Source organism: Coenobita brevimanus, chromosome 40 (genome assembly GCF_032717465.1).
Source record: "Coenobita brevimanus isolate Jiangsu-jjx chromosome 40, ASM3271746v2, whole genome shotgun sequence".
In the NCBI taxonomy this organism is placed as follows: domain Eukaryota; kingdom Metazoa; phylum Arthropoda; class Malacostraca; order Decapoda; family Coenobitidae; genus Coenobita; species Coenobita brevimanus.
In genome coordinates this window covers 22,538,777-22,566,700 of record NC_136993.1, presented here as the reverse complement: position 1 = coordinate 22,566,700, position 27,924 = coordinate 22,538,777, and positions in this window count along the sequence as shown.

The window sequence follows — 27,924 nt, the reverse complement described above, 5'->3', positions numbered from 1 at the left end:
GCATATATTTTTATCCTTAGAATCTGGGGGGCCCTTGGAGTCTGGGGGCCTGAGGCCAGTGCCTCAAGTGCCTCATGATTAATCCGGCCCTGATGACAGGAACATAAATCTTACGAGTTTATAGTGTTAGGCTTAAATTGCCACGTTAATATGAAGTAACTGATATCCAAAACCACACACAGCCTGTGTTAACGAAAAACAACCGTAAGTCCTTGTAACACAAGATCAAACTTGCAGTGCTTACGTCACGTAATACGACAGGATGAAATAGCTGGCAGGTATACAGAAGTATTGTTTATTACTGATTTGTTGGTGCTTAATACAGAGGGGTATGATAATATTAAAATGATTAATACCTGACGGATCATACCATCACTGTCTTTGTTTATGTTGGTTAACAATGGCGTAAGTGGTAGACAAGAGGATTAGAGAGGTGTTTCGTGGAAACGGGATCCCAGAGAGAAGGGTGGTGGTGGTCGGAGCGAGAATGTATGAGAATAGACATCATATCTTTCAACAGATGCATTTCACTTTACTATACTTATTTGTAACATTATAATTAAGGACATAAGTATATATACAATAACAATAAACTGTAGGTCTTTCATTTCCATGCCTTTCTCATATGTTGTGGATAACAGCACAGTATTACACACTAAATGCCTTTATACACTTACCCCTACTGGTTCTGATTGTCTATTGAACCATAACACTCTGTAACTTCACCAGCTTTGGCCGTTCCACATCCATCCAACAATGTTTCCACTGGGGTTGGGGGAGGAGAGGTGGGTGTGGGGTGTTTGAACGCCTGGTCACTCACTGGCAGCGACTTCGGCTACTAGGTGGGAGAAATTAGTGCTTTCGGGTGTACATAGGATAAGCATTGAACAATGACCTGTATTTTGGGAATATTATGTATAAAACATAACACACACACACACACACACACACACACACACTATACGGGTCTGTACAGTCATAAAATCATAGAAAAACCTGTATACATGTTGGGGAGCGATTAAGTACCGGTATGTAATACACATTTTCACAGGAGGAGGTTGTAGCATAACCTAAATAGGAGAGGTGGGCTTTCTATTTTGATGGAAAGCTGGAGATTGGGAGAACTGAGACTCTTGTTTCACTAGGTCTCAGAACCTAACTCCTGCCCATTTCACCTTGCAGACCTTTTTTCCTTTTTCAAAAACAAAGAATTTAGTCCAGAAGACTCTCCTAAACATTTTCCTAAATATACACTGAACTACAGGTACCTTGTACAATTACACTGTTTTTCAAAATTCGGACATCCTGGTAGACCCAAAGCCAGTCTTAAAGCCCACTTGAGGAGGGAAAGGGGATGGCGCGGGGGCAAATTTTGTTATGTCCGTCCTTCTCTTGTTGATGACAAATGAGATGTGTAGGATCACTGACTAAATTTCTCTCGATTTCTCTAGTATTCATGACCTCTCCTCCCAGCTTCCACTTTTGCTAAATACCACTTCTACTCTAAACATCACTCTCTTTTCCCCTTTTAAACATAGCTGACTCAGCCGACTGAAGGTAGACCTTGCACTATAATAATGTACCGACCGTATGCATGTTTTATAAGCCAGTGTGGCTGTTGTGTTTATGTTTGCAATAATTTAACTTGTTTTCGTCTTCTCGAACATAATCTTCTTAATCCTGTACACTCTAGCTAACTATCCTGGTGATATCTGACCAAATATATCCGTACCGTTTTTGTACACTCTGTACCTACATACTTTACAAAAATCTTTCCCAAACATATTTATAATGTGAATATATTCTTTCCTAATCTTTTGTCAATGAATTCTCATATTTTGGCTGGTTTTAATGTTCAACAGCAACTTTGGCTTTCCTCTCCATTATCTGATCCACCTGGTACAGTACGCCCTCATAATTTGCTCAAGATACGTTCCTAATACTCGCACGAGTACGCGATCCGCGTGAATACTCATCATTACACGGATGTATATTATATAAACGTGTCATCTTTCTTAGTGGATCTGACACAAAAATTATGTCTAGTATTGTCAAAATATAATTTTTTTTTTCCCACATGCTGTTTTTAACATGTCCAGATGAAATTAAGTAGGTGTGTACAGGTTTTGAGCCAATTATATGTCATATAATCATAGTGACGATAATTTAAATTTTATGGGAAATATATTATGCAGATGCAAATTCGATTTTTTAGCTTCCATCATAACTCTGGATACCATGGCAGAGTGGTGTGAAAAAGTATAGCTTTGTAATATGATTGGCAGATATATCAATTTATTGACACACAAAAATCATTTCCCTAGTTACACGGTTGGAGTGACCAAAGAGAATGGAATGTTGGGTCATCTCTCTCTCTCTCTCTCTCTCTCTCTGGCGCGTCCCTTGGTTCCGATTGGGGAAGGCCTTGCATACAAGATACCAACTTAGATGACACAAACCATGGAATCCCCTATAGATATATAAAGCTCCACTGAATATGCCGAATAAAGTGGAACGAGAGGCTGAGACTGTGGCAGATGGAAGGGTGCAAGGAATTAATGTCTTGGTAGAGTTGAATGATTTGATCACGAGGGAGGAAGTGCAGAAGGAGGTAAAGGAGATGAAAACAGGGAAAGCCGCAGGTATGGATGGGTGTGCTGTGGAATGCCTGAAAGGTGGTGGAGCGACTATTGTTGACTGGTTAGTAAAACTGTTGAATGTGTGCTTTGTGAAAGGTATGGTGCCAATTGACTGGGCAAGTGCTTGTCTGGTCCCGTTGTATAAAAGTGAGGGTGATAAGTATGAATGTACTAGCTTTAGGGGTATAAGTCCGTTGAGTGTTGCAGGTAAGGTGTACGGTAGAGTGATAATTAAGAGAGTTAGAGCGGGTACAGAGGGAGTGATTGGTGTGAGCAGTGGGGCTTTCGGAGAGGGAGGGGATGCGTGGATTAGGTGTTTACTATGAGACAGGTGTGTGCAAACTAGTTAGCGAAAGATAAGGATGTCTGTTCGGCGTTCATGGATTTAGAGACTGTGTATGATGGAACTGATAGGGAGACTTTGTGGACTGTTTTAAGATTGTATGGACTTGATGGTAGGTTACTAAAAGGAGTGAAAAGCTTTTATGTATATAGTAGAGCGTGTGTAAGAGTGGGAAATACTGTGAGTGACTGGTTTCCCGTGAGAGTGGTGCTGCGACAGGGATGTGTGATGTTGCCTTGGTTGTTCAATTTTCATATGGATGGTGTTGTAAGGGAGGTGGATGCAAGAGTGTTAGGTGGAGGTCTGAGACTGGTGAATGTTGATGGTACAGAGTGGAATCTGAAGCAGCTGCTGTTTGTGGATGATACTGCACTGGTAGATGATTCAGAGGATAGACTGAGATAGTTAGTGGAGGAGTTTGGAAAGGTGTGTGAAAGAAGGAAATCGAAAGAAAATGAGAATAAGAGTAAAGTGATGAAGTGTACGAGGTTAGTAGATTGTAGGAGGATGAATATAGTTTTGAATGGTGAGTTGCTTGAGGAGGTAAGGTGTTTTAAGCATTTACAGTCACATGTTGCTGTGGATGGAAGAATAGATGCAGAAGTGATGTTTAGAATGAATGAAGTAGGAAAGGTGCTGGGAGGAATGAAAAAGGTGTTTAGATGTCGTTCCCTTAGAATGGATGTAAAGAGAAGGCTGTATGAGGGTGTTGTGGTACCGACTGCGTTATATGGGGCTGAAACATGGAATATGGGTGTAGCAGAGAGGAAAAGTTTGAATGTAATGGAGATGAGGTGTCTGAGGAGTATGTGTGGAGTGATGCGTATGGACTGAGTGAGAAATGATGAAGTGCGAAAGGGAACTGGAGTTGTTTGGGAGATGGCTGATCGAGGTGAGCAGAGGGTGTTGCGATGGTTTGGGCATATGGAGAGAATGGATAATGAGCGATTGGTGAAAAAGATATCTAGATATGATGTGAGAGGTGTAAGGCTGAGAGGAAGACCATGAATAGGTTGGATGGACAGTGTGAAGAGAGCATTGCATGCGACAGGGATGTCTGTTGAGCAAGGAAGAGTGGCTGTGTGTGATAGAAATGAATGGAGAGAATTTGTGAATGAATAAATGATGACACAGCCCTGAGGGGATATTCTCCCACATTTTGTCTGATCAGCTGATCAGGTCAGGTGTGGGTATGGGGATGGGTCCATTATGATGTGGCAAGGGTAAACCAGCTTTGCTCTCGGGCCGTCACGAATTATTTCGCGACATTGTATTAGTATCATATGAGAGAACGTCTGAATTTCATTGAAATGTGTAAACTTTCGCTCAGACCGTTAACTACCTCGCTTTTGTACTCAGATCGTAATGAGTTTCATAACCCTTGTCGTTGTTTCATAAGTGACTGTGTTTCACTGAGGGAAAAATTTGTGTAGTTGTTGTTCTCACACTGCCTCTCGACCATTGATTTGGGCCATGCCCAGCCTGCTTACATGAGTCTGTTGGTGTCAAGCAGCCTCGGGAGTAGGGTCGCTGTCCCAATGCTAGGAGGAGGCCCCCCTAGCGCTTACAGTCTCCAGAGTTCGATGATTCCCCGTATTTCCCCGCCGACTTTGGTGAGCAGTTGCAGTGAGTTGAGCAACGAGCAGCAGCCTGCCCTAACAGAGACGCCCCATCTTGTGTAGCTTCAGCTCCGTTCCCTCAACTGACCAGTATTTTCGTTCGTTTTCTTAGCCTTAAGTCTAATTAGCTTTTGAATGTGTGAGTGTATTTCCTTTGATATTTGAATTCACTAGTTCCCCTGTGACATTGAATTCCCCTCTTGAATTCATTTTGAGATTCATGTAACGTAAATTTATTTAATTATAATTAATAAATTTACAGTTCTTTTCTTTGAGCTTAATGTAATGTATTAATGGTGTCTGATTTCTCCACATTAAGCTTACTTTAGTTTGCCGTTCCTAGTTTGAACAAACTCCTTACATTATTCACAACTGGTATTTAAGCCAGTTTTTCCATATTAAAACTTAAATCCGTTGTGCCAGCTAAGAGTTAAGCAACAGCAAGGACCTGTCCATTATTAGTAGTAGTTATTGATTGTCAGGGGGTAAGAATACTTTCTCAGAGGCTAACAGTACTAATGATACAGCATTTGTGAGTAGATAGTCTCCGCTGTGTACTGTTGAGAAAGTTTATAAAATTCTCGTCTTTAGAGAATTGGAGAAGTAAGCCAGGATAAAGTAGAACTCACTACTTGATTTTCACAATTAAATTCCTTGTGTTTAGCTTCGATTAATGTTAGCATTAATTCTCAAATTTTACATCCCTCCCTGACATCTGGCAACCTCATTCCAGGATGATAACTCCTAGCTCGAAAGTTATTAACGAAATATTACTCACTCACCCACACCTAGGTATTTGTTATCGTTAAAGGCTATAGGCATTAGTCACAGATTCACTAGTCCCCCTGCGACAGTGAATCCTACCAGTTTAGTTAGATAAGACTAGTCACGATTCACTAGTTCCCCTGCGACAGTGAATCTTACCAGTTTAATGAGATAAAATGAGTCACAGTTCACTAGTTCCCCTGCGACAGTGCATCCTTCTCCACAGGAGATAAAATTAGTAACATAGTCCCCCTGCAACACTGAACCCTCCTTTACAGGAGATAAGACTGGTCACCACCAGCCTGTGCCGATATTCTTTACTTTCGATTATTGGCATTTCTCTCCAAAACAGCAGTCAGTACTCAGTCTTTAGCCCATTCAGCCTTAGTTGAGTTAGCATCATGGCTACTAATACATATGTACAGGAACCCAAGGATATGGGGCTTACAAATCCCCAGGAAATTAACCCGCCCCATCCTGGAGGCATGAATTCACGTCCTCACATGATGTGCACTCATATCCCGGAGAAATAAATTAACGCGGCAACATTGCAAGGTCCCTAATTTGCACAATTTTCAATTTTTGCGAGTGATTTCGCAAGTGATTTTTGGCACGTATACACGGGACACCTTCCTCTATTCCTCTACAAGATGCCAAGCAGGAACAATGCCTTACATTGCATAACCTCTCTCCCCCGCTGCACGCCATTGTCTCGGCAATTCACCTGTTACCAGTGACCTGGCCAATAAAGACATTCAGGGCCAGAGTGATTCCCCAATCGATGACAATGTGGAGGACAAAGTTTACATAGCATTAGAGGAAGAAACAGTCAGAAATGATGATCAGGTAATGTGGGAAAAAAAGGTCATGAATGGTGATGAGTTAGTGAGTGAAGCAATGCTTATAATGCCTATATTACTGTTTGAAAACCAATATTCTCTTGTACTACATATAAATTCGTACCAAGTAAATAAATAAATACTGTTTATGAGTGGATAAAATAGTTACCCTCCCATAGAACTCGTTTTCTTTGGTGCCAGCCTGTTAGAAAACCCAGTCAGGTAAGGAGGTACTCATACCTGAATCGAGTATTTTAAACCTCAGGTGAGCGATTTCTCTATGAATTTTCGATGATTCTCACCAAAAGCGAATGTTTGAGCTTAAAAAAAAAAAAAGGTCCAAAAATGTCGGGACTGGCGTGTACCACTGCCCAGAAAACGTCAGGATGGGGCAGGTTAAAGACTATGTGCTCTCACGGTACACTTTTGAACAGCAGTGTGAGAGTGACGCCAGTGAAGAGTGTAAAATTCAGCGTGAATACGAGTGAGAGTAGAATGAGGAACGCGAGAGAGAACGTGAACACGAGCGAGAACAACGCAAACAAGAGTGAAAACAGCGTGAGGAACATGAAAGTCCGAATACGACGAGAACAACGAGAACATGAACACGAGCGTGCCGAGTATGAGGCACGTGAGAAACATGAACTTGAGATGCTGAAGCTCAAGTGAGACTCCTTGGCTTCAGCCACTTCTGGTGCAACCGACCCAAGCTCCACGAGTGCTCTCCCTGGACATGTTCTGGCAACCCCACGCCTCAAGCTTCCTTCATACAAGGAAGGCAACCGAATCGAGCCACTCATAGCTCGTTTCGAAGACATGGTACAGATGCACCAGCTAGATGAGGCAGCTAAGCGGCTCCAGTTTCTTAGCTTCTTTGAGGGCCCTGCCCTCGATATTCTCCACAGAATTTGTGGAGACAATCTCACGTAGATGATGAAGGCTGCACTCATCAAAGCATACGGTCTCACAGTTGACGAACAGGAGTCAGTTCATGGGGGCGCGTCTCCAAGAAAAGGAGACTGCTGTTCAGTTCCTTGACCGTCTCACTGCTTACTTAGATGAGTGGATGGAAAAAGATGAGACCCTTTGCATGCGAGAGGGGATAATTGACCTCATGCTGTGCACACAGCTAGAGAAGTCGTGGCATGCTTATGGATCAGCTTCAGATCTGCCAGGTAAGGGATGCCAGCCAAATGGTGGAAAAGGCCGATGCATTCTTCACTGCATACAGGTACCAAACTCGTAAGCAACACACCTGGAACAAAAAGGGTACTGCCAAGTCTGGGAAGCCATCTCAGACTGAATCCCAGCATCAAGGCCATTCTCAGAATAATGGCCACGGTCAGAAACAAACCTAAGAAGGACCAGGGGCAGAATACGCAGCAGCCTGCTTGGAAGCGGTACGACAACTACTCTAACCAGCAGCAGTATCAGCCACACAATCAAGAGTCAGGACAATCCTTTTCAGAACCAGCCCCAATGTATCGGAGGCAGGAGTCAAATGCACCCTTCATTCCCCGACAAGTGCATGATGATGTCGTCCATAGCAGCACAAGTCCTCCTTCACAATTCACTAGTCCCCCTGTGACAGTGAACACTCCTTCACAGGTGGTCAAAACTCCATCTCCCCAGATGGTATGTACGACCCCTCAGGCATCTAGTTATCAGGGCACCATATTCACAGAGTTGTGAGTATGCAGCCATATCAGTGGCTGGCTGCTTCCTCCACAGGCTCTCCCACAGGTAACAGCACCTTCTTTGTTCAGCCAGGGTTTGTGGGAGGCGTTTCTGTAAAGGTCCTGAGAGACAATGGTTTGAGGTTGCTCTGTCAGGCAGAGTCTGGTTCGGCCTGAGGAGTATACAGGTAGACAGATCCAAGCTCAGCTTACTGATGGATCGGTGAGATTGTTCCCTGAGGCACGTATCCAGGTGGCATCTCCATTTTATTCTGGTACAACAGTTGCAGTTGTCATGCCAGAACCCTTGTTTAACCTTATTATTGGTAACATACCAGGTGCCAAGTATAGTTGCACCGTAGATGGCACTACTCAGACTTCGGCTGCAGTAACTCGAGCCATGGTCAAGGCTCCGAACCATGTCACCTCGGTGACCATTGCATCGCCACAAGATCTGATTTGTAGTCAATATGTTCTCCTGGAATAACAGTCTGAACCGACACTTGCTGCTGTGCAGAAGATGCAAAGGGGTAAAGCGAGTAAGTATTCAATGGGAGGTCAAGCCAGATTCCTTCATAAACAAGGACGGCTGTACCGTGAGTCACGAACACCCCAGGGCGAGGTTCAACTGCAGTTTGTTGTTCCTGCTAAGTATCACCAAGCAGTGTTATAATGGGGTAATTGTTTAGCATCAGGAGGTCACATGGGCAAAAAGAAAACCCAAGGCCATATCCATGCTGACTTTTTCTGGCCAGGAATGTGACAGGAAATAGATAGGTTTGTGTGTTCCTGCAATGTGTGTCAACGTACCACCAGTCAGGGACATATCCTTCCTGTGCCATTTGAATCCACACCCACAATCTCTGAGTCAATCGAGAGAAAGAGCAGTGGTAATGTGGGTGCAAACGTGATGTCTCACCCATTGGCCCCGCAGGACACATCATGTCCAGAGCCATACGTGCCGTAGGTTAACCCGTTGCTGCGGCTATCTTGCCAAAACTCAGCTCTCGCAAAACAACATGAAATATAAATCAGTGTACTTGCCATATATCTATGTATACTCTGGTAAACATTTTTTTTTTTTTCTAATACGCCGTGGTAATGGCGAAGTTGTGAACACAAGTTAAAGAAGTTGGTGACATAAAGCATCCTACATTTACAGAGCTGAGGTAAATGGAGCATAAAAGCGGACCATAAAATAAACTGAATACACAGATATAAATGTAAACCACATCGGGAAATGGGTGTACTGATGAAATACGTGGCTGATGTGGACCAAGGAATATAAGAACAATATGTTGATATGGATATGGCATGGAGATGAGTGATAGAGTGATGTTCTAGTCACATCGACATAACTGTACAACTGATAATAGTTCATTAACCCCTACACCGCGGGCATGTTTACCGATGTTTTGCGTGTGCCGCGGGGTTATTCGGGCTCCGACAGACTCTCCAAAAATATTTGCCAAAAATCAGTTATTAGTCCTAGAATATTAAAATTATATATGCTTAGGCACATACCTTCAGCTTTCTCCTGGAATGTTTGTTGAGCCTTCGTCAGTTACCGTAGGACTTGTGGAGACCTCTGAAGTTGGGTAACGAAGTCTCCACTTTACAGTTCCCGACAACCCGTAATATGATTACCACAGCCAGATATTAACACTATAAATACTACTCTATGATTTTCAAGTAGTTTGGGATCCATACTCCAAAAAAAAAAACACTGTGAGAGCAATGAAAATTATGAGCGCGTCTGACCGCCGCACTTCCGCTAGTTCGCTCTTGGTACTCTGTCATTTATTATTCATAAAACCCCTCACACTTTATATTTCTATAACTACATAACACTTATATATATCTACAGTCTTTATCCATAAGTTTCCTTCAGTAGTATTAGTTTATTGCCACTGTAGGGATTCAATTTCTTTCAGTAAAATACGTAGCATTCACTTTCTCGTCCTGTATACTGGCATTGAGAGTGAATGTCACTTTCATCTTCACTCTCATAACTCATAGTATTCAGACATGCTATAGTGAAACTTTCACTTTCATTACTCCTAGGGTATATACTCGTATTCTTATAATACTACTCATTTACATTTCTATTTACGTTTTCTATTTTATTTACGTTATTTACATTTCTATTTTATTTACACTGTGTTATGCACTGTCACTTGAAGTAACTTATAAAACTATTTTCCATTGTTCACGTATATTTACATTCATTACTTTCACTTGCTGTTTACACATTATTTACACATTATTTACAATTCCACTTGCACTGTTTTACTCAATAGAAAGATCGTAGTCACTCTTTTATCAATTGTCAGCCCTTTACCTCTTTCCACACGAGGTTTAGTAGGGGGTAAAGGTCACAGGGCCCTTGCATGGGGGTGAAAAAAGGCCCTGAAGTCAGCAAGAGGATGAGCCGTACCTCCTCTTCGGAATCTGAGAGAGAACTGATAGGAGGGCCGGCCCGGGTTGAGGCCTACTTGAGGGTTATTCAGCACTACCAACGTAGCTCTTGAAACAGCTATGTATTTCACTGAAATGATTGGCAGGAAATCTAGACAATACATTATAAATTAGGTAGTTCCAGGTGAATGTAAATATCACTTAGGCTTCTCCCTTCCCTCCTTATATGTATATTTATTACGAAAATAGATTATATGGCATATTTCAAGGGGAAAAAAACAGCGAAAATTAGCGAACGAGTGCACGTGAGGTGTTGTCAGGTGATAATTAGCCAATTCCAGGTGTATGGCACTATCACTTACCTTATTTCTTTCTTGTATATATTATTTGGTATAAGAATAGGGCATAGGGCTTATTTCAATGGATGAAATCAGTGAAAAATTCCAGGGAAGATTTACTTAGCGTAGCACGGCCGGGCAGGCGAGAGGATAGTGTAATGGAGGGGGGGTAGGGAGGGGAGTCAAGAACGGGGAGAAATGGCTAAATTGTCAACAATGGATGGGAGTACAGATGAGATTAGGAGTGCTGACTAGTGTTGGACATTGGCAGTACTGATAGATGATACAAGCCCCCACTTGGAAGCCCGGGTGAATTCAAAATAACACAGAATCACAAAAGCGACGCCCCGCGGTATGATCCCTTGCTCCCAAGCGTCACGAAAGTGACGCCCCACGGTTAAGGGGTTAAAATGCCCTGGTATGTTCACAAGTTAGCTAGTTAGTGACACTAAGAATTTGTCTTGTGTGTGTGTGTGTGTGTGTGTGTGTGTGTGTGTGTGTGTGTGTCCTCATCAGCCTCTAAAATGTGTAAGTCGGTGCAAACACAAACCTATCTATCTATCTATTTTGCCAGACGCCTCAATCCCGTTCGGGGTGGCCACACACAAATCGCCTCCATGTAGCCCTGTCCCCCGCCATTTCACTGCCCTGCTCCCAACTCACACACCCCTCTCTCATATACCTCTCCACCCCATCCCTCCATCTCATCCTCGGCCTCCCCCTTCCTCTCCCCCCTCCACCTTACTCACATACACTCTCCTCGTCAGTCTTTCACCCTCCATCCTCTCCACATGGCCAAATCACCTCAGTGTATTCCTCCTAATGCTTCCTATCACATCCATATCCACACCACAACTCTCCTTTATATCCTCATTTGTCAGCCTGTCTCTCCATGTGACTCAACAGGCTCCTCTTAAATAACTCATTTCCACTGCTCTCACTCTTGCTTTATGTCCTTCCAACAATGTCCAAGCTTCACTTCCATTCGTTAGAGTTGGTATCACAATACTGTCATCTAGTAACTTTTTCACTTCCATGCTCACTTCCCTGTTTATCACTGCTTTCAAGCAACCAGCAACCTTTCTTCCCTGCTGTACCCTTTCTAGCACTTCACCCTTCAAACCTCCGTCCTTACGCATCACACTACCCAAGTACTTAAACGTACTCACATTTTCCAATTCCTCACCATCCAACCTCACTGTACATTCACTGACTTTACCTCTCTCAAAGACCATCACTTTACTCTTCCCTACATTCACCTTTAGATTCCGTTTCTTATGCACACTCGCAAACTGATCCACCAAGCCTTGCAGCTCCCCTTCATCTTCACTCAACAACACAGTAGCATCTGCAAAAAACAGTACAGGGAGTTACCAAACACTACCCTCTCTCACCAGGGCCACTCCATCATCCACTACCCTACCTTGTACCTCTTTTATTACCCCATCCATGTACAGATTGAACAACCATGGAGATATGACACATCCCTGTTTCAACCCAACCTTCAAAGAAAAAAATTCACTCAGTTCACCATCCACACACACTGCGGCCTTAGCACCATCATACATACTCTTCACAGCATTCAACAACTTCCCATCTACTCCATATATTCTTAATACTTTCCACAATCCTTGTCTATCGACCCTGTCATATGCTTTCTCCAAATCCATGAAAGCTGTATACGACTTCTTTCCCTTCTCTAGAAACTTTTCCACTAAAGATCTGAGAATGAATATCTGATCTACACAATCTCTTCCCTTCCTAATGCCTCCCTGTTCTTCTCCAACTAATTGCTCTGTTCTTTCCCTAACTCTGTCAATAAGTATCCTACCATACACTTTTCCTATTATACTAAGGAGACAAATGCCCCTATGATTACCACACACTTCTTTTTCCCCTTTTCCTTTGCACAAGGGAATAATTATACCTGACTTCCAATCCTCCGGGACTCTACCTTCCTCCAACCACTGGGGGAAAAGGGGGAGCACTGACGAAAAAGCTCATGTGTACTGTGAAAAACAAGAAAAAAGCCCACTGGCTACACCACACCCCTCATGCAAGATGCCCGTGCTCTGACATACACACATACACACACACCCACACACCCACACACACAAGAAAAATACGTGGATATGGGTATAGAAACAAATCATAGCGGGAAATAAGGGGTGTACTGATGGAGAGAGAGAGAGAGAGAGAGAGAGAGAGAGAGAGAGAGAGAGAGAGAAAACTAGTGGGAGATAGGAGACAAAGACGGGGCTGGCTCAGGTCACCACAGGGCAGATGAGGGTAAGGGATAAACGGACGAAGGCGGGGCTGCCGGAAATCAAGTGTGCAGAGTGAATTGCACTTATTTCCTTTGTGTAATAATTCTATTTCCATACTCATGAGATGTGATTATAGAAGATGACTAACAATTTGTTGTCGGATGAGGTCGAGGAAGCCTAATGTTCAAATATTGTGGGTGATGTATCGGGGTTGTCACTTTAGCGGGGTCAAGTTTCAGATTTCCTGCATTCCTCGCATTCCTTTGACATTGTATGGTACGGAAGACATGGATATGGATGAAAGAGTTATGTTCAAGTCATATAGGCACACATACATATGGATGAGATAACAGCTGGCTAAAATGCTGTCATTATTATACTGTGGTGGCTTATTTAAGGGTGGTTTCAATAAAGCGGGGTTAAGGATCAGGTAAATTATCCTGCCTTCCTCAGATTCATTTGAAACTGTACAGTACTGAATGTAATAAGCATGGATATGGATTACAGGGTTGTGGTAAAGTCATAGAGACATATAACTGTACATGGGATAATAGCTAGCTGTAAATCGCGAAATGGTTGAAGAGTCTTATTATACTTTTTTTTTTTTTTCAGTGAAAGGCATATGGGAAACTATGGTTTGAATGTCTTTTATTTCCAAGTGCCGTGATAGCTCAGTGGTAAACGACTGAATGATGACAAAGAGAGGTGGTTGGCTATGGAAGTGCATCAAGGGTTATTTATCATTTTGTTTTATGATTGATATATTTTTTACAAACTCGTATCATTTACTTGAGGAAAATGACACGCGTTTATTTTCCTCGGGAAAATTACACGAGTTTGAAGAACCTGAAATGTTTTTTTTATATACAATTTCTTAGTTATTATTTATTTATTTCTTATACACTCAGACTCTCCTAGCCATAAAATATAACATAGAACATAACATGTATTGCAACAGTATGGTTGGAGGTAGAATATTCCCGTCACTGCTCGCTACATTCAACCTCCATCGTGACTGGCAGATGACTGACCAGGGAGATGGTGAGAAGGGGTTGACAGGTGTCGCTGTGACCTACAATCTGTCCCACTTTGAGAAGTAGATCCAGGCCAGATGTGGGTGTATTGCATACACTCAGGAATGTCCAGATATGGGTGTTTCGAAGCTTATGGGTAAAGGGGAAAGTTCGAGACCCCTGCAAAGCCAATCCGAGGCTGTGTCTGAATTACCTTGTGGTGTCTCAAGCTGTGGGCCACTCTGAGGATTCCCGGAGTGCACATTATCCACATGAGTGTTCACACAACGTTGGGTGTTAAAATGCAACCTGCCAGAGACTGCGTAGGGATTCTCAACTTGCCGATATTAATCGTAAGTGGAGAGTTAGGTTTAACCAGTAAACTACAAGGGTCCTTTGAGATTCTGTCCTGGGACTATGTTTCATGGTTAATAATGTATCCATTAAGAAAATAATTGTGTACCTTTCGTAGCTTATGTACTGACTACTAGGCAGAGAGAGAAATTGTAATTTAATGAAAACTGTTTGTCACACTGACACTTCTGATGCTCCACCTTGATTGATTTCGCTGGTACAGTTGGCGGGTGTAGCAGATTTGTCATGCAGATCAGTTGATCATCTCTGCCACATGCTGCCGCCTCTTCTGCCTCGTCGTCTCCATTTACTATTAATTTGTATTATATTTTACACACAGGTACAGTTACACTACAACTGTCACACCTGCACCATGTACAGTATTACATACATCACGCTACATAGCAATTAATTGCTAATGTAAACGTAGTGAATTTTCGCTCAGTTTGACCTGAGTACAGGATTTTTTCACCATTATCACTGAGTTTTTTCCTCAGGCTTGCTTCTATTAACGTAAATACGGGGTTTTTATGCTCATTGGCGACAGTGATTTTCTCCTGTAGCAGGATAGTACAAACACCCCACAGTGTGAATCTTGTGTGACTGAGTTAGGATGTAAATATCACCCACTGGTAAATTTTCTATTAAAAATTTCATTTTGATGGGGCATGTCACGAATTAATTCGCGACATTCTATTAGTATCATATAAGGGAATGCTTGAATTTCATTGAAATGCATAAACTTTCGCTCTGACCGTTAACTGCCTCGCTTTTGTACTCAGGTCACAATGAGTTTCATAACCCTTGTCACTGTTTCATAAGTGACTGTCTTTCTGTATGGACAGTGCATTTCACTGAGCAAAAATTTTTGTGTAGTTGTCATTCTCACATTGCCTCTCGACCGTTGATTTGGGCCATGCCCAGCCTGCTTACATGAGTCAGTTGGTGTCGAGCAACCTTGGGAATAGGGTCACTGTCCCAGTGCTGAAAGAGGAGGCCCCCCTTGCGCTTACAGTCTCCAGAGTTCAATGGTTCCCCGTATTTCCCAGCCGAGTTTGGTGAGCGGTTGCAGTGCGTTGAACAACAAGCAGCAGCCTGCTCTAGCAGAGACGCCCAGTCTTGGGTAGCTTCAGCTCTGTTCCCTCCACTGACCAGTATTTCCGTTCGTTTTCTTAGCCATAGGTCTAATTAGCTTTTGAATGAGTGTATTTCCTTTGATATTTGAATTCACTAGTCCCCCTGTGACAGTGAATTCCCCACTTGAATTCATTTTTGAGATTCATGTAACGTTAATTTATTTCATTGTAATTAATATATTTACAGTTCTTTTCTTTGAGCTTAATGTAATGTATTAATGGTGTTTCATTTCTCCACATTAAGCTTACTTTTGTTTGCCACTCCTAGTTTGAACAAATTCCTTACATTATTCACGACTGGTATTTAAGCCAGTTTTTCCATATTAAAACTTCAATCCGTTGTGCCAGCTAGGAGTTAAGCACCAGCACGGACCTGTCCATTATTAGCATTAGTTATTGATTGTCAGGGGGTAAGAATACTTTCTCAGAGGCTAACAGTACTAATGAGACAGCATTTGTGAGTAGATAGTCTCTTCTGTGTACTGTTGAAAAAGTTTATAAAATTCTCGTCTTCAGAGAACTGGCGAAGTAAGCCAGCATAAAGTAGAACTGACTACTTGATTTTCACAAGTCAATTCCTTGTCTTTACTTTCGAGTAATATTTGCATTTTATTCCTAAGTTTTACATCCTCCCGTGACACAGGCCCTGCCGAAGATGTCACTGAATGCATTACGCGGTTGACCCTCGTGCAGTGTGGTGCAGTGAGGATCTGCCCCTTCTCCCCTTTGGGGCTAAGATGCAAATGAATGTGTTTGAGTGGATGAGTAATTTTTTTATTTATTGTTTTTTTTTAAAAAATAATGAATGAAGTAAAAACAAAGGAAAAGAAAAACGTGCTTAAAGGCATCATCCATTTATAAAATATTTATAAGAACTGGATTTAAATTGAAGTGGGTCAAATATTTGTGGGAAACAACTCCCAGTAAGTGAATTTCAGACAGTAGTAGTTCTGGGGATAAATGAATTTTGATAACAGAGGTTCTGCATTGCCGGGGAGAGAGTGAGTTCATGGGTGCTCCCAGCTGCCTGAGTACTTCGGGAGAAAATGTGAAGGGGAGGCACAATTGAAGCCAGTTCGTCAGAGCATTTACAGTAAAAATATCGATAAAAAGATGCTAAAGAAGCAACATCTCTATGTACTGATAATGGAGGAAGGTCCTGTGTAATGGCAAAATTATTGATTAATCTAATGTCTTTATTTTGAATTTTTGTCCAGCTGCCTCAATGCAACCGCTCCTCTTCCACTCCACAGTGGTGAACAGTATTCGATCCGAGAACGCACATGACTTTTGTATATTGTGGCCATCTGTTCGTCAGTGAAGAACTCACGAACTATGTACATAAGTCCCAATTTTTTGGAAACATTTTTAGCAAGGGTTTTAACATAAGTTGTCCAGCTTAGGTTGGGGTTTAGAGTAACACCTAGGATATCAATTGTAGTGGATATGGGAATATTGACATCATTCAAAATTATGTTGAGGGATTCTATCTGTTGGAGAAATTAATGTATTTAGTTTTCTGAGCACTAAATATGACCAGATTTGTTTGTCCCCATTGATTAATTTTAGAAAGGTCCTGGTTCAGAGAAATTGCTGTGTTTATTTGGGAATTTACAATATCAAATTGTGTCAAGGAGGTACTAAATGTGAAAGAACTATGAAGGGTCGAGTCATCAGCATAAGAGTGTATTGGGTTGTGAGTGACAGATAGGAGGTCATTTATATGAGTGAAAAAGAGGGTTGGCGCCAAAACTGATCCCTGAGGTACGCCAGCATTTATGGAATGAAACTGAGAGTACAATCCATCTACCATGACCCGTATTTTTCTATTTTGAAGGTAAGAAGAAATTAGAGGAACCAATGATGCAAGGCCATAGTGTGCCATCTTAGACAATAAGGCCCGGTGCCATACTCTGTCAAATGCTTTTGATATATCAAGTGCTATTGTGTGTTTTTCACCGTGTTGGTCTATTGTTTTGTTAATCTGATGGATAAGAAGGCAAAGAATGTCTGCAGTTGGAACGTTCTTGTCTAAATCCATACTGCCGATCATTGATTAATTTATTGATTTATAGATGCTTAATTAGTGTCTCAAAAACTGTACTGAGAATGGAAGTTCTTGCAAATGGTCTATAGTTTGATGGATCAGAAGTTGTCCCCTTTTTAGGAACAGGGTGGATATTTGCTTCTTTCTAAGAGGCTGGAAAACTTGAGATACGGATGCATAAGCGGAAAAATTTTGCCCATACAGGAGCCAACACTGAGGAGCAATTTTTAAGTACTATTGAAGGAATTTCATCTGGACCAGTAGCTTTGTCTGCTAAGAGATTCTGTAATACAGCTTGTACGTATCTGGTGTGAATCATGAAAGGAGGTATTTGAGAGGAATCAAAATCAAGTACAGGAATATCGTGATTTTCTGTATTTCGGGTTGAGTTTGTTGAAAAAATGTCAACATGATGTTTGGCTTTTCCACGTGGGTCACTTACTAGATTTCCATTAGGGGACTGTAATGGTGGAATGGAAGAGGTGGTAGTGGAGTTAGTTCTGAATGAATTAAAGGTTGACCAGAATATTTTGTTATCATTTGGGTTGTTTAGTAGTTTGTTAGCCTGCCTATGTAGAAAGTTTGATTTAGAAAGATTGATAATAGTTTTGGCATGGTTTCTGATATTTCTATAATAGTTAAAGGCTTCTTTGGTTTTGGTCCTTGTATAAGTGTTATAGGCTATTGTTTTTTGTTCTGCTACTCTAGCACAATTGTGGTCAAACCATTTAGAATTACATCTTTTTCTGTAACTATGATGGGGAATGAATGTTTCCATGCCGACTTTAATGAAATCCTGTATGTGGCCCAATGTGGAATTTGCATCTTGGGAGAAAAAGGAGGTCCAAGGAACATCCATGAAAAAAATTATGGAGTCCCTCCCAATCTGCCCTGTCATAGTGCCATTTGGTCACCACGACAGGTTCAGAGCAGGAGGGTGACGTAGGTGTTACACTGGTGACTTGAATCAGACAATGATCTGAGGATCCGAGGGGGGACTTCACTTCAACATTATATCTGAATTGGTTTGTAGAAAGAAGTCCAATAGGTGGGGATTTTGATTGGGGTTGTCTGGTACAGAGGTGGGTTGATGACTAACTGGGTGAGATTAAATGGGTTAGTAAATAGCTCACATTCAAGACCAGATTCATCAGTTCTGGCTGAATAAGTGAGCCATTCAACATTATGAACATTAAAATCACCCAGAAGTAATTTCTGACACAGTATTGATGTTGAAGACAGTTGTGAAGACAGTAAAATAAACTTGGCTCTGGAGTGGCATTAGGTGAGTGTGTCGTCCTGTCTCGGCTACCTCCCTTTCCTTTGGGGAAGCAGCCTAGATATATAGATACATAGACCAAAAAAAAAATCTATCTCACCAGAAACTACGTGACAGGAGGGTGAGATTATTTGCCACAATCCCCACGACCAAATATGAAGACTGCTGTTAATGATTTCACTGGCATTCCTGTTGGATTATTATTTACTAAAGGTCCAACCGCACTGCCTCCTGTGCTTACGACAGTGTGCCACTAAAAGTGAGTAGGCACTGTCTCGGCAGATAAGAGAATGAGACATCAAAGTGAGAGCCGTGAAGAACTACACTATACTGTGAAAGATGCCTCACAGAAGATTACACACTTGATACATAAATGCTGAATTATAAAACATTTGTTGGAATATTGTAGGTCTGAGTGAGAGCCACAGAGAAGAAGAAAAATTAATTCAGCTCCAAGACAGTACTGTAGCCATCTATTTTACTACACAGGAAGGCAAAATGAAAGAGTTAGTGGTGAAGGATTTCTGTTTATCGGAAATCTTGCAAAGAACATTGTTCACTTCAGCAGTGTATCTGACAGGGTAGAATGGATTGTAATTACAGTGAGTAAAAGATACACCCTGCAAGTAATATAACTATATGCACCGGTTTCTCAGACCTCAGATGAAGAAACGAACATTCAATGATGACATATCCCAGATTATGGAACAAGAAAAGACCATATATACTATACTGATGGGAGATTTCAATGCAAAAGCTTGCAAATAAAACGATTGAAGAGCATGCATGGGTATGGGAAGATTCGGAGTGGGAGAAAGGAACGACAGACGTGAAATGGTGATAAATTTTGCTGAAATGTATAACAGAAGAATAACGAACACATTCTTTCACAAAAAGACAAGGAGGAAATGTATCCGGTGAAGTCCAAATGGAAAAAAAAAATCGACTTCATTATAGCAGATAAGAACCACTTGATCATAATTCTTAATTATCACCAAAGAAAATAAAGTGACCATAGAATGGTGGATTGAACAGTCAGAATCAATTGCTGAAGCGAAAGAAACTGCTTAAGAATATAAAGATTTACGAAATAAAAGTAAGCAAAAACAAGGTACCTTTCCAGTTAGAAATAACGACCAGATTTCAGGCTCTAAGTTATACTGTGACAGCGACAAGTTAGATAGAGTAACAAAAGTGTTACTAGAATCAACGAAGGCAGTAGGGAAAGCTAATACAAACAAAACCAACAAGTACTAAAAAATGATCGTCGAACTCAGGAAAAGAAGGAATGAGATGAATGTAAAGACAAGGAAATATGAAATATAAAGAGCAAAATTAAATACGATTAACAACAAAATACAGACAGAAGAAAAAAGAAAGAGAAATGTGGATCAGGTCAAAAATATCATTAAAACTGAAAAAATCTGAAACACGTCCTAAGGAAAATAGTACTAGGGAAGCAACAAATTCTATCACTGATAGACAAAAACAGTGAAGTCACTGAATGCAGAGATGATATCTTGAAGAGAATTAAAGAATTTTACAAAGAACACTATGTATCAAAGATTATAATACCAACAGCTAACGTTCCAGTCGACATAAGTGAAGTATCAGATGAACTAAACGTTTCTCTTTAAAATATGAAGAGGGAAGGTCCCCAGGACAAGATGGAACAGTAGCTGATTTGTCGGATGCAGGAGTAGAAGTACAAAGTAGACTCGCCAGCTTATTTACTCAGTGTATAAAGAAGTAAAAAATTCCCACAACGTGGTGTATTACAATAGTAACTTTGCTTTACAAGACAGGCAACTCAAAATATCTTAGGCTTACCAGTTATTTACACACTCTTCACCAAAGTCCTTATGAAGAGAATAACAAATTTGCAAGAAAACCAAGTGACCAGGCAGGGTTCCAAAACGTATATTCGACTAACGATCATGTACAAACAATGAATCAGCCAACTAAGAAAACTACAGAATATAATAAACCACTTTGCTTATGTTTTATTGATTACGAATTGCTTTCGACTCAGTGGGGCACAGAGAAATTATTTTACTGTAGGAGGAAGGAGCAAATCAGATCATTATAAAGCTGCTCTAAAACATAAATAAAGAGGGAGCTGCTGCAGTTAAATTACTCAAAGACTCGGGGGAAAAAATATGATTGACAAGGGCGTTCGTCAGGGAGATACAATTTCCCAAAAATTATTTTCAGCATGCCTAGAAATTATTTTCTGAAATCTAGACGGGAAGGACAATGGAGACATTGTAAGAAATGTTAAATGACCTAAACAGAAAAAGTCTCAGAGAAGGGCTACAGATGCACCAAAGTAAAACTAATGTTTAATCATAATACACCAATGAGCGTCATCAGAATAAATGAAAAAAAATTTGAAGTTGAGGAGTGTAACCACTTGGGGCGAGTACTAAATATAACGAAATACCATGAGAGCAAAATAAAAGGTTACATTAAAACTGGATGGAAAGCTTTCAGTAAATACAGAGACAATATGAAAGGTAGCTTGTCAGTGTGTATGAAATGAACTCTATAAAATGAATGTATAATCCCAGCTATGTCACGGCTGTGAGACCTGGAAATTGAGAAAATCAATGGAAAATCAACTACAGTGAACTCTCACATTTGGTGAGTAATGGGTGCGATAATAGCCTCGCCAAACTGGAATTCTCCAAATCTGAACTGAATAATGGGAAAAAAAATAAATTGGTTCTGAGCATGCATGACTGGATTGATTTTCCACCTATATTACAGCATTACTGGGTGTAAATCATGTGATAAACACACATAACATGATTCAATTTAATTTATTTTCGCCAAGAAACAATACAAAACAGAAAAACTCACATAAAAAAAGAAAATAATGGGCCTGATGTACACGTGATGTATGGTGTGTGGATGCCTTAGTTGGTGGTCTGCCAAGGTCACCCATTCCACATTTCTGTGTTTCATCAACCATTATGTGTTCTCACAAAGTCCTCAGCACAGGTAGGAATCACAAAAAAACACAGAGAAAAGGCTGCACACGTGATGGTGGTTGGCTATGAAGTGTACTGCACGTGATGGTGGCTGGCAGAGAAGTGTAATCAAAGATGTCTTGGTACCAGGGTTGCCAGAGTCTTGTGACCAAAAGTAGCGGAAACAGGCCTCAAAAGTAGCGAATTTCGGTATAAAGTAGTCCAACATAATTATGTACAGTATATACAGGGTGTAACGCGACGTACCGGTATGACAAAAACTTACACCAATGATCTATCATGTAATTTTGAGTATATTTTGTTCTATAAACATATGCTCTCTGCTACCCCAGTTCAGTACCCATCATTCGGCTGTTTTGTGTAAAAGCTTTGTCTCTTGCATGTTCCATTGGGCGAGGCTTCGCAGGGCGAGGGAGACGAGTATTATTAGCTTATACTGTACAGTACATGAAAATCCCATATCCTATCAACAGACACGAGTTTTAAGAAGAAACTTTACGTAGTCTATTGATTCTTTAACATCAAGTCATGCATTCATACAATTCTTTTGCACAAATCGTCTGTAATTAAGGACTAAATTCAAATTTTATGGGTTGCAAGGGAGTAGGGAGGGAGGGAGGACAGGCTGGTGTGTTGTTGCCAGTTATGTAATATTTGGTTTGCAGGATGTTGCTACCAGCATTCAGTGAAAGAACATTACTGTACTGAGTGACTAGCATCACTTTAAGTCAGGAGTAATATTATTATTCATTACAATTTTTCTGTTGCAAGTAAACGTGGCAACATTTTTTTCATATGCTGACGTGAGAACAGTGATACAGGATTGCCAATGTAACGACTATTCAGGTAGACCTATTTTTTTGCTTCTACTTGCGGCACTAACATCTGGCAACATGATATCTAGCTACATTCTGGATATTTTTGCCATTTTTAGGTGATATTCTAAAGATTTTATCGTATTTTCTAACGATGTTTTGCAGTGTTTATTATCTAGCGAGTTTTCGGGACTAAACTAGCGAGATTGATGAGAAGGACTTGGCAACCCTGCGTCCACTGTCATTTGAACGGGAACATTTGCAGGGGAGGCTCACACTTCAAATACTGTTCTCCGCGTTCTGTTCTTCACCGGGTTCAGCTTCACTTGTTCATGAAACAGCATGTACGGCAATGAAGAATATTCATATATCGTGTATTTTTTTACGGATTCTGCGATGGTAATGCCAGTGCTGCAGAGAGAAACACAGGTGGAGATACCCAATGGTGCCACGTTTACTTGCAGTAGAAAATATTATTGTGATAAGTAAAATTCTTCCTGACTTAAAGTGAGGCTAATCTCCCTTTAGAATAACGTTCTTTCATTGAATGAGCTGTGGGTGTTATGATAATGTTGGTAGGAACATCCTGTAAACCAAATATTACATAACTGGCAACAACACACCAGCCTGTCCTCCCTCCCTCCCTACTCCCTTGCAACCCATAAAATTTGAATTTAATCCTTAATTACAGTCGATTTGTGCAAAAGTGTGTGTACATTCTGTGTTCATTATACAGATGAATTATTAAAATTTATTTGATGGTATGATGTTTGCTGTTGTTGAGGGGAGAACTGAATATGTCTTTGATATTCCTCGTATGAAAATGTGGGCGAGTAGTTTGTGCATGACGTATAGGAACCGGTTCTGCCCCTTGTATGCATAGATTCAGCAGGTCTTTCACAACCAAATGGTGTCAAGAACATATTACTCGGAACAATATCCTCGTTTTGTCTTTGTCTAAGTAGACAGCCATTTTTATATTTCCTGTACACATTTCCTTCCCGTTTCCACCTCCTGATCCATCTACACACTGTGGTGACGCTGGAGCCGCTCTCTTCCGCTATGGCTCGTGATGACAGTCCGTTCCACCACATCCACACAAACCTCAGTCGCTCCGATAAAGTGGTTGGTTTGTAATAGTGAAGGCGCTCCATTCGGCAAGCTGTATAAAGACGAATTGTTTAAAATTAAACCAGTTTACGTTTCCTAAGGACTGGCGATATCTGGATAACCCGATTAAGTTACTCATTTACATTTTCTCCCGGTGTCTGCTCTCCTCTCTTCCTGCTTCTCCCTTTCCTTCCTGTCACTTTTATTGCTCTGCTTTCCACTTCAGGTGGCTCTTCACTGAGTGACAAGCCGTTTTCTGTAACACAGGAAACCATTTACAGCGTGGGTGGTAACCACACAGCCAAACTGCGGGGTGAAGTGGAGCCTGCAATGGTGCCTCTGTTAACTAGGTGGAGGGATGCAAATATGACTTCTTTCCAAGGGCCAAAGCATCACACTTTTCCCCCCGCCTCGCTGTGGGGACGTGCTGTTAGCCGTAAAGGATCATTGGTTCATTGTACGGAATGACCCTGCAGGGGCAGTTGCTTGCCTGCAGTTGATGTTTCTGCTGGGCCAGACAGACTGGGTTTCATTGACAACAACAGGTTTGCGTGATATTACAAACAACGTAAACAGCAACATTTTTTTTTAAACATGTATAGACCGAAATGACCTTCGACTTTTTCGTTTCTGGATAATCATTTGGTGGGAGCCTTGTCCATCAGCGGATGGTAATGCCGTGTCATTATTCCTATGCCATGCAGTGACGATCAGTCATTATTTGCAAAGGTACTTGTGTTCTCATTAGATATGACGAGTTTGGTGAAAGTTTCTTCGTCAATATGATATACTGGAAAGAAAAGTAAAGTATAAAATCCTTAGTGATGACTATCGATGAGTATTACACCATGATAGATATCAAAGTGCATGTATCTGCAAACACTAAATCATTCCCTATATCTACTACTCCAGATGAACAACACCCCATCACAGGATGGTATTCTGGTTGACATGGGAGGCTTCGTAGCTCCATTTCCTTGGCACTTTTTATTTACATATTACACCTTGCAGTTGGGTAGGTGGTGGCGTCTATCATCCCCTCACTTGATGTAGTGCTACCTACTTCTTCTTCACCTTTTTCATACAGTCTCTTTGTTTGCCCCTCACCTTTTCTCCCTCCTCTCCCTTTCCTTCCTGTCACTGTTTATAACTCTGCTTCTCACTTCAGGTAGCCCTATGCTGAATAACAATCCTAATGGTTTCCTGTAACCCAGTAAAGTATTTGCATCGCTGGGTTGTAATCACATAGCCATATAGTGGGTTTTTATGGAAACTGCTATAGTGTCCCTGTCAAATGGATAGAGAGACACAAATGCTGCTTCCATCCAGGAACCACACCTCCACACTTTTACCCGCGCCTTGCTGTGGCGAGACGCTGTCGGCCGCAGAGGAACGTCAGTTCACTGCACAGGACGGCCCTGCAGGGGCGGCTGCTTGACTACGGTTGATAGATCTGCTTGGCCAGACAGGCCGGGGTTTACCAACAACAACGCCTCGTTTTCTTGTACGTTACTAAGGCGGACTAAGTCCAAACTAAAAATATATTATCAGCAAAGAAAATACAATGGAGTCGTATGTAAACTTAATCGGTAGGACAATAGTAACCTCCAAAGCCAGGAGGAGTACGACCCTCTGCCAGGCTGAACACATTGTCAACCATAGTCGTCTGAATCAGTGCTTTTGAGAACGTTTGAAGAACAATGCTGTGTAAAGAATACGTCCAGTTTAACAGACTAGAAAATTTCAACGTATTCACCCCGAGGACGTATTTCTGCTTTACTCTTCACTACAAAATGTCTGTAATAAGTTTACGGCAGACTTTACATACTAAACTAGATATTATCTTCAAGATATTTCTACCGGTAAGTTTCCCAAGTCCAGTAAAATCATCGGGTCGCAGGAAGAATAAGCTAAAGAATATATACTCTTTGACTGCGATGATTCCTTGTCAACCAAATCATATTCCATACCGTCAGATGGACTACAATGCTGGATTCATGACAGGGTTGATTGTTGTGTTCTGACTGAGGGTATGGGGAAAGTCCGCCGCTGTAACTCACTCTGAACAAAAAGTAAACACAGAACTGTGTTGCAGGTCTGCTATTAGAATTATAGCTGTGCGTCTGTGTGTGTGTGTGTGTGTGTGTGTGTGTGTGTGTGTGTGTGTGTGTGTGTGTGTGTGTGTGTGTGTGTGAGAGAGAGAGAGAGAGAGAGAGAGAGAGAGAGAGAGAGAGAGAGAGAGAGCGAATGTAAGTCAGAACATTCATTTTAGAAAAACTTAAAAAGTGAGCAACTGTAACTTTCTCTTGATTTTCAGTGTGACAGAGTGTGACGGACTAAGCAGAATTGTCAGATAATGAAGAGATGTGAATATCAGAGAGAGAGAGAGAGAGAGAGAGAGAGAGAGAGAGAGAGAGAGTGTGTGTGTGTGTGTGTGTGTGTAAGTGATGAGATATCATACAGCAGAAACAAAGTGCCACAGGGAGTGAGTGAAAGAAACTGTGATAGAGCGTGTGTATGCGAGAATGGGCGTGAATGAAGTTGGGGCGTGTAAAAGTGAGATTAGGTGTTATGCGATTATGAAATACTGGATGGAAAAGAGGGAACGCCAAGTAGTGACTGTGCGTGGGAGAATCTGACAAATTATAAGAGAAATTGATGGTTAGGGTGAAGGTATAGCAAAAAGATACTGGGAATGAGAGTGACAATGAATGTGCGAGTTTGAGCAGAAGTGAAACTACAATTAATGAGGGTGTGACAGAGGTTGAATATCTGAATGTGATTGAATAGAAGTGTGATATTTCATCAGAATATTTATAAAAAATTATTATAGTGCGCAGCTCAGGTATCTAATAGTTACGTTTACACTTCGATAAACACAGACTCTTCAGATAAATAGCTCCTGATGCGATTTACTTCATCTGATAGACAGGGATTATCACTTTGGGGAGTGAACTGAGACTATTATTTGGTGCGTTATAAGGGAAGAGGTATAAGCAATAGGTTGGACAGACCTGTATACTTAAATATCCTATGTTAGCCTTCCCAGTGGGATACATGGGGCTATTTCCTATGGTTTGCTAAGATCTCTGCTAAAGATCCCTATTAACGTATCTTTTTATTGAGCTCCTGTTCTAGCAGAACGTAACACCCACGCATGTCACATTTGCATGTGTAAAATGCCCAAGCGTAATGACTTAAAATAGATTAGTATATTAAGTGATGACTTACTGCCAACAAGCAGTGAAGCAAGCGGGGTTTGAACAAAAGTAATCACAGGAACCTGATTGTGCAAGTTTCGTATTTAGTTTCATGTATTTCGCAAACTGTAACTAAATGTTCTATAAGACAGACAGGCAAAATAATTGTGACACTTGTTACCGGCATGGCCGTATGTACTGTTTGTAATTCCTACTACAAATTCTCCGTCAATAAAATAGAAACGAATGAGATTAAATTAATCTTTTAATGATGCACAAGACTATTTTCCTCCTATCACTCTAAGACAACTCTCCTCACAAACCTCACACTCAAGCCTTTGATAAGATGCGAGCTAAAAATGATCATAACAAACAACGCTACTGGCATTAATTCTCAAAGCACTGGTGTATCCTAGTTTACATATGAATCATTAAAATCAGACGTGATCACTAGCCCTCCCCCCCCCCCCGAAAAAAAAAATAAAAAGGCTCAGTAACTATTTAGCAGACCGAGAAAGATTAGTGGTGTACCACGAGAAAAATTAGTAAAGCACCATCATCACCATCCTAGTCCTTTTTCCGACCTTACGACGACGTGAGGACAATGATCAATATATACTAAGCACACAGTTTGCAGCCACTGTTCAACATACACATGAGCAATACTTCAGTTTCTCCAAAAATCATAGCATTGTATCCCAAGCAGACTGCATGAATATAACCCACGGATATTAACATACTCGTGTAACCATATTAAGTTTCAAACTGCAGGAATACTATAGATAAACACAGAACAACCACTACCTTATAGCAAATAACAAGGCTGAAAGTATCGCTCATTAATTCAGCAATTACAATCCTTACTAGCCAGAACAAAGAACATCAAATACTTCCTCTCTCTCTCCTTCGAAATTATACTCGCAAGTCCGCGAATTTTAGAGAAACTAAACAGGAAGCGGTGCCTAGGCACAGCAAACCCATCCCCGGCAATCATTTTAGTGGTGACGTATAAACACAACAGGACAGGATATCTAGTGAAAGGTGTCACATATCAAATTTGGAGTTAATCGGGT